The 13,220-nt window shown below is 41.5% G+C and overlaps 1 protein-coding gene across 3 annotated transcripts in view; it reads right to left on the bottom strand.

The window, feature by feature from the left end:
- Nucleotides 1-13,220, bottom strand: part of ptpn13 (protein tyrosine phosphatase non-receptor type 13) — a 169,121-nt gene extending 155,901 nt beyond the window's left edge. For 2 of the 3 annotated variants that reach the window (XM_036936815.1, XM_036936814.1), the window contains exon 1: nucleotides 12,861-13,220. The gene's annotated coding sequence lies outside the window, so the exon portion shown is untranslated. The remainder of the gene's footprint in view (nucleotides 1-12,860) is intronic. The other variant, XM_036936816.1, reaches the window with a different exon arrangement.

Genomic DNA, 13,220 nt, shown 5'->3' on the forward strand with positions numbered 1-13,220 from the left:
ACAGGCCTACTACATGTTCTACTGCTCTAACAGGAATACTACATGTTCTACTGCTCTAACAGGAATACTACATGTTCTACTGCTCTAACAGGAATACTACATGTTCTACTGCTCTAACAGGAATACTACATGTTCTACTGCTCTAACAGGAATACTACATGTTCTACTGCTCTAACAGGAATACTACATGTTCTACTGCTCTAACAGGAATACTACATGTTCTACTGCTCTAACAGGAATACTACATGTTCTACTGCTGTAACAGGCCTACTACATGTTCTACTGCTCTAATGTTGCTGTAACAGGCCTACTACATGTTCTACTGCTCTAACAGGCCTACTACATGTTCTACTGCTCTAACAGGAATACTACATGTTCTACTGCTCTAACAGGAATACTACATGTTCTACTGCTCTAACAGGAATACTACATGTTCTACTGCTGTAACAGGCCTACTACATGTTCTACTGCTCTAATGTTGCTGTAACAGGCCTACTACATGTTCTACTGCTCTAACAGGAATACTACATGTTCTACTGCTCTAACAGGAATACTACATGTTCTACTGCTCTAACAGGAATACTACATGTTCTACTGCTCTAACAGGAATACTACATGTTCTACTGCTCTAACAGGAATACTACATGTTCTACTGCTCTAACAGGCCTACTACATGTTCTACTGCTGTAACAGGCCTACTACATGTTCTACTGCTGTAACAGGCCTACTACATGTTCTACCAGGCCTACTACATGTTCTACTGCTCTAATGTTGCTCTAACAGGCCTACTACATGTTATACTGCTCTAACAGGAATACTACATGTTCTACTGCTCTAACAGGAATACTACATGTTCTACTGCTCTAACAGGAATACTACATGTTCTACTGCTCTAACAGGAATACTACATGTTCTACTGCTCTAACAGGAATACTACATGTTCTACTGCTCTAACAGGAATACTACATGTTCTACTGCTCTAACAGGAATACTACATGTTCTACTGCTCTAACAGGCCTACTACATGTTCTACTGCTGTAACAGGCCTACTACATGTTCTACTGCTGTAACAGGCCTACTACATGTTCTACTGCTGTAACAGGCCTACTACATGTTCTACCAGGCCTACTACATGTTCTACTGCTCTAATGTTGCTCTAACAGGCCTACTACATGTTATACTGCTCTAACAGGAATACTACATGTTCTACTGCTCTAACAGGCCTACTACATGTTCTACTGCTCTAATGTTGCTCTAACAGGCCTACTACATGTTATACTGCTCTAACAGGCCTACTACATGTTCTACTGCTCTAACAGGCCTACTACATGTTCTACTGCTCTAACAGGAATACTACATGTTCTACTGCTCTAACAGGCCTACTACATGTTCTACTGCTCTAACAGGCCTACTACATGTTCTACTGCTCTAACAGGCCTACTACATGTTCTACTGCTCTAACAGGCCTACTACATGTTCTACTGCTGTAACAGGCCTACTACATGTTCTACTGCTCTAATGTTGCTCTAACAGGCCTACTACATGTTCTACTGCTCTAACAGGCCTACTACATGTCATACTGCTCTAACAGGCCTACTACATGTTCTACTGCTGTAACGTTGCTGTAACAGGCCTACTACATGTTCTACTGCTCTAACAGGAATACTACATGTTCTACTGCTCTAACAGGAATACTACATGTTCTACTGCTCTAACAGGAATACTACATGTTCTACTGCTCTAACAGGCCTACTACATGTTCTACTGCTCTAACAGGCCTACTACATGTTCTACTGCTCTAACAGGCCTACTACATGTTCTACTGCTCTAACAGGCCTACTACATGTTCTACTGCTGTAACAGGCCTACTACATGTTCTACTGCTCTAATGTTGCTCTAACAGGCCTACTACATGTTCTACTGCTCTAACAGGCCTACTACATGTCATACTGCTCTAACAGGCCTACTACATGTTCTACTGCTGTAACGTTGCTGTAACAGGCCTACTACATGTTCTACTGCTGTAACGTTGCTGTAACAGGCCTACTACATGTTCTACTGCTGTAACAGGCCTACTACATGTTCTACTGCTGTAACAGGAATACTACATGTTCTACTGCTGTAACAGGCCTACTACATGTTCTACTGCTGTAACAGGCCTACTACACGTTCTACTGCTGTAACAGGCCTACTACACGTTCTACTGCTGTAACAGGCCTACTACATGTTATACTGCTCTAACGTTGCTGTAACAGGCCTACTACATGTTCTACTGCTCTAACGTTGCTGTAACAGGCCTACTACATGTTCTACTGCTGTAACAGGCCTACTACACGTTCTACTGCTGTAACAGGCCTACTACATGTTATACTGCTCTAACGTTGCTGTAACAGGCCTACTACATGTTCTACTGCTCTAACGTTGCTGTAACAGGCCTACTACATGTTCTACTGCTGTAACGTTGCTGTAACAGGCCTACTACATGTTCTACTGCTGTAACGTTGCTGTAACAGGCCTACTACATGTTCTACTGCTCTAACAGGCCTACTACATGTTCTACTGCTGTAACAGGCCTACTACATGTTCTACTGCTGTAACGTTGCTGTAACAGGCCTACTACATGTTATACTGCTGTAACGTTGCTGTAACAGGCCTACTACATGTTATACTGCTGTAACGTTGCTGTAACAGGCCTACTACATGTTCTACTGCTGTAACGTTGCTGTAACAGGCCTACTACATGTTCTACTGCTCTAACAGGCCTACTACATGTTATACTGCTGTAACGTTGCTGTAACAGGCCTACTACATGTTATACTGCTGTAACGTTGCTGTAACAGGCCTACTACATGTTATACTGCTCTAATGTTGCTGTAAAAGGCCTACTACATATTCTACTGCTCTAACGTTGCTGTAACAGGCCTACTACATGTTCTACTGCTCTAACAGGCCTACTACATGTTATACTGCTGTAACGTTGCTGTAACAGGCCTACTACATGTTATACTGCTCTAATGTTGCTGTAAAAGGCCTACTACATGTTATACTGCTGTAACGTTGCTGTAACAGGCCTACTACATGTTATACTGCTCTAATGTTGCTGTAAAAGGCCTACTACATGTTCTACTGCTGTAACAGGCCTACTACATGTTCTACTGCTGTAACAGGCCTACTACATGTTATACTGCTCTAATGTTGCTGTAAAAGGCCTACTACATGTTAAACTGCTCTAATGTTGCTGTAAAAGGCCTACTACATGTTATACTGCTCTAATGTTGCTGTAAAAGGCCTACTACATGTTCTACTGCTCTAACGTTGCTGTAACAGGCCTACTACATGTTCTACTGCTGTAACGTTGCTGTAACAGGCCTACTACATGTTATACTGCTGTAACGTTGCTGTAACAGGCCTACTACATGTTCTACTGCTCTAACAGGCCTACTACATGTTCTACTGCTGTAACAGGCCTACTACATGTTCTACTGCTCTAACGTTGCTGTAACAGGCCTACTACATGTTCTACTGCTCTAACAGGCCTACTACATGTTCTACTGCTGTAACGTTGCTGTAACAGGCCTACTACATGTTATACTGCTGTAACGTTGCTGTAACAGGCCTACTACATGTTATACTGCTGTAACGTTGCTGTAACAGGCCTACTACATGTTCTACTGCTGTAACGTTGCTGTAACAGGCCTACTACATGTTCTACTGCTGTAACGTTGCTGTAACAGGCCTACTACATGTTATACTGCTGTAACGTTGCTGTAACAGGCCTACTACATGTTCTACTGCTCTAACAGGCCTACTACATGTTCTACTGCTGTAACAGGCCTACTACATGTTATACTGCTGTAACGTTGCTGTAACAGGCCTACTACATGTTATACTGCTGTAACGTTGCTGTAACAGGCCTACTACATGTTATACTGCTGTAACGTTGCTGTAACAGGCCTACTACATGTTCTACTGCTGTAACGTTGCTGTAACAGGCCTACTACATGTTATACTGCTGTAACGTTGCTGTAACAGGCCTACTACATGTTATACTGCTGTAACGTTGCTGTAACAGGCCTACTACATGTTCTACTGCTGTAACGTTGCTGTAACAGGCCTACTACATGTTATACTGCTGTAACGTTGCTGTAACAGGCCTACTACATGTTATACTGCTGTAACGTTGCTGTAACAGGCCTACTACATGTTATACTGCTGTAACGTTGCTGTAACAGGCCTACTACATGTTATACTGCTGTAACGTTGCTGTAACAGGCCTCTACTTGCTTGTCCTCTGCATGGTGTTTTGTTGCAGGTTTAGTTTTTTGGGGTTATTCATTATGAAGCTTTAAAAACCAAAGCCAGACTGCAACATTTTAGTAGCTTAGCTAGGGCTGTGGCGTGTGTCTGTAGAACTACACGTTCCCTCCACTGCGCGGTGTAAAACGGGACAAACACATTTCAGAGAAATTGAAGTTAAAGCCTGATGTGCTGTCATTGGTAAATGTAATTTCATAAAGTAGATGGCTGAACTGTTGACTCGCTTGGTTGTCCTAGTTGACCCACAGGCTTTGGGTTCGACAGGCACGCTAGCCTATTCCCCCCCCCCCCCCCCCCCCTTATGACAGACTTGTGATCATTGCCCTTGCTAGTTTGATTATATTGACAATTCCAGCCTTAGTCGCCCATAAAACAATGCATCCCGAATAGGTGGAGGCAGCAAACAATGATAGCAATATTTTTTGGACTACCAAGAAAATGTATTGGTGAATTATATTAAATCAAGCATTGAACTGCATCCATCTATTTGCTAAAAAACGTCTTAGTGTACCTCGCCTTAGTGTACCTCGCCTTAGTGTACCTCGCCTTAGTGTACGTCACGACATTTATAAACTTGAACCGAACTGTTTCCATCACAGCTGTCACGGTTTATTCTTAACATGTTAGGACTTTACTCACATAAAAACTGTGGATGGAAACCTGGTTAGTGTCACATTAAGGATGTGAACTAAGACTACTATGGTATACAGGGTAACAGTCACATTAAGGATATGAACTAAGACTACTATGGTATACAGAGTAACAGTCACATTAAGGATATGAACTAAGACTACTATGGTATACAGAGTAACAGTCACATTAAGGATATGAACTAAGACTACTATGGTATACAGAGTAACAGTCACATTAAGGATATGAACTAAGACTACTATGGTATACAGAGTAACAGTCACATTAAGGATATGAACTAAGACTACTATGGTATACAGAGTAACAGTCACATTAAGGATATGAACTAAGACTACTATGGTATACAGAGTAACAGTCACATTAAGGATATGAACTAAGACTACTATGGTATACAGAGTAACAGTCACATTAAGGATATGAACTAAGACTACTATGGTATACAGAGTAACAGTCACATTAAGGATATGAACTAAGACTACTATGGAATACAGAGTAACAGTCACATTAAGGATATGAACTAAGACTACTATGGAATACAGAGTAACAGTCACAAGAAGGATTTTAAGAGTCCCTGGTCTTTGGTTGTCCCAAACGGCACCCTATATCAACATTATATTTGTCACATTCGCACAATACAACAGGTGTAAACCTTACAGTGAAAGGCTTACTAACAAGCACTTAAACAACAATGCAGTTTTAAGAAGTGTTAAAGTATTTACTAAAATATACTGAAAAAATAAAAACAGACAATAGAAAAAGCACTAATAATTAAAGAGTAACAGTGACAAGGCTTTATACAGGGGGTACAGGTACAGAGTCCATGTGCTGGGGGCACAGGTTAGTTAGGTTAATTAAAGAGCAACAGTGATAAGGCTTTATACGGGGGGTACAGGTACAGAGTCCATGTGCTGGGGGCACAGGTTAGTTAGGTTAATTAAAGAGTAACAGTGACAAGGCTTTATACGGGGGGTACAGGTACAGAGTCCATGTGCTGGGGGCACAGGTTAGTTAGGTTAATTAAAGAGCAACAGTGATAAGGCTTTAAGGGGGTACAGGTACAGAGTCCATGTGCTGGGGGCACAGGTTAGTTAGGTTAATTAAAGAGTAACAGTGACAAGGCTTTATACAGGGGGTACAGGTACAGAGTCCATGTGCTGGGGGCACAGGTTAGTTAGGTTAATTAAAGAGTAACAGTGACAAGGCTTTATACAGGGGGTACAGGTACAGAGTCCATGTGCTGGGGGCACAGGTTAGTTAGGTTAATTAAAGAGCAACAGTGATAAGGCTTTAAGGGGGTACAGGTACAGAGTCCATGTGCTGGGGACACAGGTTAGTTAGGTTAATTAAAGAGTAACAGTGACAAGGCTTTATACAGGGGGTACAGGTACAGAGTCCATGTGCTGGGGGCACAGGTTAGTTAGGTTAATTAAAGAGCAACAGTGATAAGGCTTTAAGGGGGTACAGGTACAGAGTCCATGTGCTGGGGGCACAGGTTAGTTAGGTTAATTAAAGAGTAACAGTGATAAGGCTTTAAGGGGGTACAGGTACAGAGTCCATGTGCTGGGGGCACAGGTTAGTTAGGTTAATTAAAGAGCAACGGTGATAAGGCTTTAAGGGGGTACAGGTACAGAGTCCATGTGCTGGGGGCACAGGTTAGTTAGGTTAATTAAAGAGCAACAGTGATAAGGCTTTAAGGGGGTACAGGTACAGAGTCCATGTGCTGGGGGCACAGGTTAGTTAGGTTAATTAAAGAGCAACAGTGATAAGGCTTTAAGGGGGTACAGGTACAGAGTCAATGTGCTGGGGGCACAGGTTAGTTAGGTTAATTAAAGAGTAACAGTGACGAGGCTTTATACAGGGGGTACATGTACAGAGTCAATGTGCTGGGGGCACAGGTTAGTTAGGTTAATTAAAGAGTAACAGTGACAAGGCTTTATACAGGGGGTACAGGTACAGAGTCCATGTGCTGGGGACACAGGTTAGTTAGGTTAATTAAAGAGCAACAGTGACGAGGCTTTATACAGGGGGTACAGGTACAGAGTCAATGTGCTGGGGGCACAGGTTAGTTAGGTTAATTAAAGAGCAACAGTGACGAGGCTTTATACAGGGGGTACAGGTACAGAGTCAATGTGCTGGGGGCACAGGTTAGTTAGGTTAATTAAAGAGTAACAGTGACAAGGCTTTATACAGGGGGTACAGGTACAGAGTCAGTGTGCTGGGGACACAGGTTAGTTAGGTTAATTAAAGAGCAACAGTGACAAGGCTTTATACAGGGGGTACAGGTACAGAGTCCATGTGCTGGGGACACAGGTTAGTTAGGTTAATTAAAGAGTAACAGTGACGAGGCTTTATACAGGGGGTACAGGTACAGAGTCAATGTGCTGGGGACACAGGTTAGTTAGGTTAATTAAAGAGCAACAGTGACGAGGCTTTATACAGGGGGTACAGGTACAGAGTCAATGTGCTGGGGGCACAGGTTAGTTAGGTTAATTAAAGAGTAACAGTGACAAGGCTTTATACAGGGGGTACAGGTACAGAGTCCATGTGCTGGGGACACAGGTTAGTTAGGTTAATTAAAGAGTAACAGTGACAAGGCTTTATACAGGGGGTACAGGTACAGAGTCCATGTGCTGGGGGCACAGGTTAGTTAGGTTAATTAAAGAGTAACAGTGACAAGGCTTTATACAGGGGGTACAGGTACAGAGTCAATGTGCTGGGGGCACAGGTTAGTTAGGTTAATTAAAGAGTAACAGTGACAAGGCTTTATACAGGGGGTACAGGTACAGAGTCAGTGTGCTGGGGACACAGGTTAGTTAGGTTAATTAAAGAGTAACAGTGACAAGGCTTTATACAGGGGGTATAGGTACAGAGTCAATGTGCTGGGGGCACAGGTTAGTCAAGGTAATATGTACGTGTAGGTAAGAGTGACTAGTGCACTATTTTTGAGAAGAGCGCTATGGACCCTGGTCAAAAGTAGTGCACTACATAAGGAATAGGGTGGCATGTGGGACGTAGCCCTACTCTGTGGTGCTGTAGTGTTTTTCCCTCTCGCTGGTCTGACTGATGCAGTTACTCACCATGAAAAAAACAACCCACTCTGTAAAATTACATTTTTCAAGTGGGTGAATAAGACTGAATCAGACAGATAACATAAATTGCCTCAGATTTACTGCCATTTTTCTCATGCCTTTTAGGCCTAACAGAGATTTTTTTTTTTTTTTAAAAGGAGACTGCAAAAACACACACACCTTCCTTTCCCGAACTTCACAGAAATCCCTCAAACCTCACGAGTAATAATGGACAACTTTTGAAGCAATCAAAAAAAAAAAGCTGAAAATGTTACGCAGGCTTAGTTTCCAACAGCATAATGATTCAGAGATCTGAAAATGTTACGCAGGCTTAGTTTCCAACAGCATAATGATTCAGAGATCTGAAAATGTTACGCAGGCTTAGTTTCCAACAGCATAACGATTCACAGATCTGAAAATGTTACGCAGGCTTAGTTTCCAACAGCATAACGATTCACAGATCTGAAAATGTTACGCAGGCTTAGTTTCCAACAGCATAACGATTCAGAGATCTGAAAATGTTACGCAGGCTTAGTTTCCAACAGCATAACGATTCAGAGATCTGAAAATGTTACGCAGGCTTAGTTTCCAACAGCATAACGATTCAGAGATCTGAAAATGTTACGCAGGCTTAGTTTCCAACAGCATAACGATTCAGAGATCTGAAAATGTTACGCAGGCTTAGTTTCCAACAGCATAACGATTCAGAGATCTGAAAATGTTACGCAGGCTTAGTTTCCAACAGCATAACGATTCAGAGATCTGAAAATGTTACGCAGGCTTAGTTTCCAACAGCATAACGATTCAGAGATCTGAAAATGTTACGCAGGCTTAGTTTCCAACAGCATAACGATTCAGAGATCTGAAAATGTTACGCAGGCTTAGTTTCCAACAGCATAATGATTCAGAGATCTGAAAATGTTACGCAGGCTTAGTTTCCAACAGCATAATGATTCAGAGATCTGAAAATGTTACGCAGGCTTAGTTTCCAACAGCATAATGATTCAGAGATCTGAAAATGTTACGCAGGCTTAGTTTCCAACAGCATAATGATTCAGAGATCTGAAAATGTTACGCAGGCTTAGTTTCCAACAGCATAATGATTCAGAGATCTGAAAATGTTACGCAGGCTTAGTTTCCAACAGCATAATGATTCAGAGATCTGAAAATGTTACGCAGGCTTAGTTTCCAACAGCATAACGATTCACAGATCTGAAAATGTTACGCAGGCTTAGTTTCCAACAGCATAACGATTCAGAGATCTGAAAATGTTACGCAGGCTTAGTTTCCAACAGCATAATGATTCAGAGATCTGAAAATGTTACGCAGGCTTAGTTTCCAACAGCATAACGATTCACAGATCTGAAAATGTTACGCAGGCTTAGTTTCCAACAGCATAACGATTCAGAGATCTGAAAATGTTACGCAGGCTTAGTTTCCAACAGCATAACGATTCAGAGATCTGAAAATGTTACGCAGGCTTAGTTTCCAACAGCATAACGATTCAGAGATCTGAAATGTTACGCAGGCTTAGTTTCCAACAGCATAACGATTCAGAGATCTGAAAATGTTACGCAGGCTTAGTTTCCAATAGCATAACGATTCAGAGATCTGAAAATGTTACGCAGGCTTAGTTTCCAACAGCATAACGATTCAGAGATCTGAAAATGTTACGCAGGCTTAGTTTCCAACAGCATAACGATTCAGAGATCTGAAAATGTTACGCAGGCTTAGTTTCCAACAGCATAACGATTCAGAGATCTGAAAATGTTACGCAGGCTTAGTTTCCAACAGCATAACGATTCACAGATCTGAAAATGTTACGCAGGCTTAGTTTCCAACAGCATAACGATTCACAGATCTGAAAATGTTACGCAGGCTTAGTTTCCAACAGCATAACGATTCAGAGATCTGAAAATGTTACGCAGGCTTAGTTTCCAACAGCATAACGATTCAGAGATCTGAAAATGTTACGCAGGCTTAGTTTCCAACAGCATAATGATTCAGAGATCTGAAAATGTTACGCAGGCTTAGTATCCAACAGCATAATGATTCAGAGATCTGAAAATGTTACGCAGGCTTAGTTTCCAACAGCATAACGATTCACAGATCTGAAAATGTTACGCAGGCTTAGTTTCCAACAGCATAACGATTCAGAGATCTGAAAATGTTACGCAGGCTTAGTTTCCAACAGCATAACGATTCAGAGATCTGAAAATGTTACGCAGGCTTAGTTTCCAACAGCATAACGATTCAGAGATCTGAAAACAAGCTGTTGGTTCATTTTCTCCATACGTTGGAGCTGAGGTTGGGTCAGAGCTGATAAAACCATTTGGATCAGAAGGGGGGGGGGGAGCAACTGAAATAGTGATAGGGGGAGAAGGAAAAATATATATTATCGACAGCTGCATATCACAATATCATTTTTGAATGATATGGATATTTGACTAAGTATGAATTTGTGTTTATTTTAGTTTTTGCTTTGTAGCACTTACAGATGGAACATTATGGCGTCTTAAAAAGGGAAGCAGGGTAAAGGCAAAATGTCACAAATGTTCCAACTTTAATTTATTATCTCAGTTATGATTTAAGATACAAATGTCAAACATATGTCAACATTCCTTCCTCCAAAGGACCCCTCTATAGAGTCAATTGTGAAAATTCATGGTCCTGTTTTGTTCTAGTTTCGTGAGGAAAGAGCAACGCCTTTCCTGGTCAGGTGACAGAGCAACCCCTTTCCTGGTCAGGTGACAGAGCAACCCCTTTCCTGGTCAGGTGAAAGAGCAACGCCTTTCCAGGTCAGGCGACAGAGCAACGCCTTTCCTGGTCAGGCAACAGAGCAACGCCTTTCCTGGTCAGGCGACAGAGCAACGCCTTTCCTGGTCAGGTGACAGAGCAACGGCTTTCGTTCTGTCACTCATTCTCCTTTAAATGTGGGGGAAAACATCCGGTCCTGTTGTTGATGTTTTGATGACAGGCAGCTAGACATAAAGCAGGTCCATCATTACTAAGCCCTTCAGTCATCTCTCTCTCTCCCCCTTTCGCCCCCTCCCTCTCCATCCCTCTCAGCACTCTATTGGTCTTCACCTCATCCGCCCATTCCTGCTCATCACAGCATTTCCATGGAGACACTGACATGCAGCTCATGGTTTTTTACTAAACCACACACACACCCCCCCCCCAGTTCACTCCTGATTCCGGGATTTCTGACATCCCTGACTTCAACCGGGAATTCAGAAAAATCTGGGTAAAGTTCCCAGAAAGTTTCTGGAATGTTGCAACCTTACCCAAGACTCAACGTTCCTATTCTTATGTTTTTGTATTTCTTATTGTTGTTGCATTGTCAAGAAAGGAGCCTGAAAGTAAACATTTAGTTGGATGAGAGATAGATAAGATAGATATCTACACACAATGTATACCATGTACTAACTAACTAGTGAAACATGTTGGTTTTCCCCATAGCATTATAACTCAAACATAAATACTGCCTTTTAGCCTACCAGTGATCAAGGAGACAGCAAAGTAACACCTTCCAAATCAAACTGTTCCTTGTTAAAACTGGGACTTTGCTCATTAGTTGCTGCATGGCCAAACCCACCCAAAATAACTTTTGTTATATGGGACAAATTGTTCATTCATCCTCTGTCAGTCTACCATTCCAGTGTTTAATTGCTATATTGTAATTACATGGCCACCATGGCCTATTTATTTCCTTAACTTACCTCATTTGCACTCACTGTATATAGACTTTTTGTTTTGTTTTGTTCTACTGTATTATTGACTGTATGTTTTGTTTATTCCATGTGTAACTCTGTGTTGTTGTTTGTGTCGAACTGCTTTGCTTTATCTTGGCCAGGTCGCAGTTGCAAATGAGAACTTGTTCTCAACTAGCCTACCTGGTTAAATAAAGGTGAAATAAAAATAAATAAATAAAGTCCTAAACCTGAGTGTTGACTTTACAAACATCTTCTAGTTATGGATTGGGGGAGGGGAGAACTGCATTAGGCTTTATGCAATGTTGTCAACCAAGGAACCAAGACTAGATAGGTGGATGATTCTCTATTTAAAATCTGAAAGTTAAGTGAGATTCAAGGAACAGCTGAAATTCTATATTGAGTCATGATGCATTAGTAATCTAATTGAACACGAGTTAGATTATCTAGCTGTAGTCCCCATGAGGATTCCAAAGGTTTTTAGATGATACAGGCCTATATGTAACCTACAATCTGACAGAACCGCCAAAATGACCCTTGGTGGATTTCAATACTGGCTTCTAAATGCAACTGTGAGCCTTTTATTTGGAATGATGATTAATATTATGCATTAGACCTTTTAGATTAAAGTTGAAACATTGTAACAAATGTACACAGGGCAATGTTGCAGTTGATTCAGCTGGCTACTTCAGAGCGCTGATACTGGGTTTTTGTTTTGTTCCATCCTGTGGCATCTCGTGCTACAGCATTTTTCCTCGAGCGATACCTTCCTTTGCAACATTGTTGCAACACACATTCCATGCTACGTTCAAACCACATAGGTCAAGTTTCTACTAAAAACGCAGCAACTATGTAACCATTAAAAGACAAGTAACGAAAAGTAACAGACTATTTTTTTTAAATGGGTGTTTCCGCACATTCCTGTCTGAAAAAAGGTTGGCTTTAACCCCATGATAACAAAGCTAGAACACTAGCACCGTGTCGGTTGTGAACAGCGAGTGATAGGCTGAGTAGTGCTAGCAGCTTTGCACGTCCATAAACTTTTATGCTAAATAAACTTCATAAAGAAAGCTCAACCTCTGGAAAAATAGATACAAAATAGTCAACTTACCGAGCGATGTATGACACTAAAGAGCTTGAAGGAAAAATGTTCGCAGTCCGACTATCCTACAGAAGCGCAAAAAGACGAAACAAAACGTCATCGCATCCACAATAGAACATCTTAAAGTTGACCGCTGCCGCGAGACTGTCGGAAAGGATGCAACAGGTTAATGTCCTCACGACAACGTATTCGATCAAAAAATATAGATATATCCGTTAAAGATCATGTGGTTAAAAGCAACAAAAGCCTGCGTTGAAAAATAATAATAATTTTAAACAGTCGTGGCGGGTTTGCCTGTCAATCCCCAGTTTGTTCGGCGAAGCCCAGTAACCATTACTGCTTATGAGCGTTTTCCTTCTCCAGTCCCCT

Source organism: Oncorhynchus mykiss, chromosome 12 (genome assembly GCF_013265735.2).
Source record: "Oncorhynchus mykiss isolate Arlee chromosome 12, USDA_OmykA_1.1, whole genome shotgun sequence".
Lineage (NCBI taxonomy): Eukaryota > Metazoa > Chordata > Actinopteri > Salmoniformes > Salmonidae > Oncorhynchus > Oncorhynchus mykiss.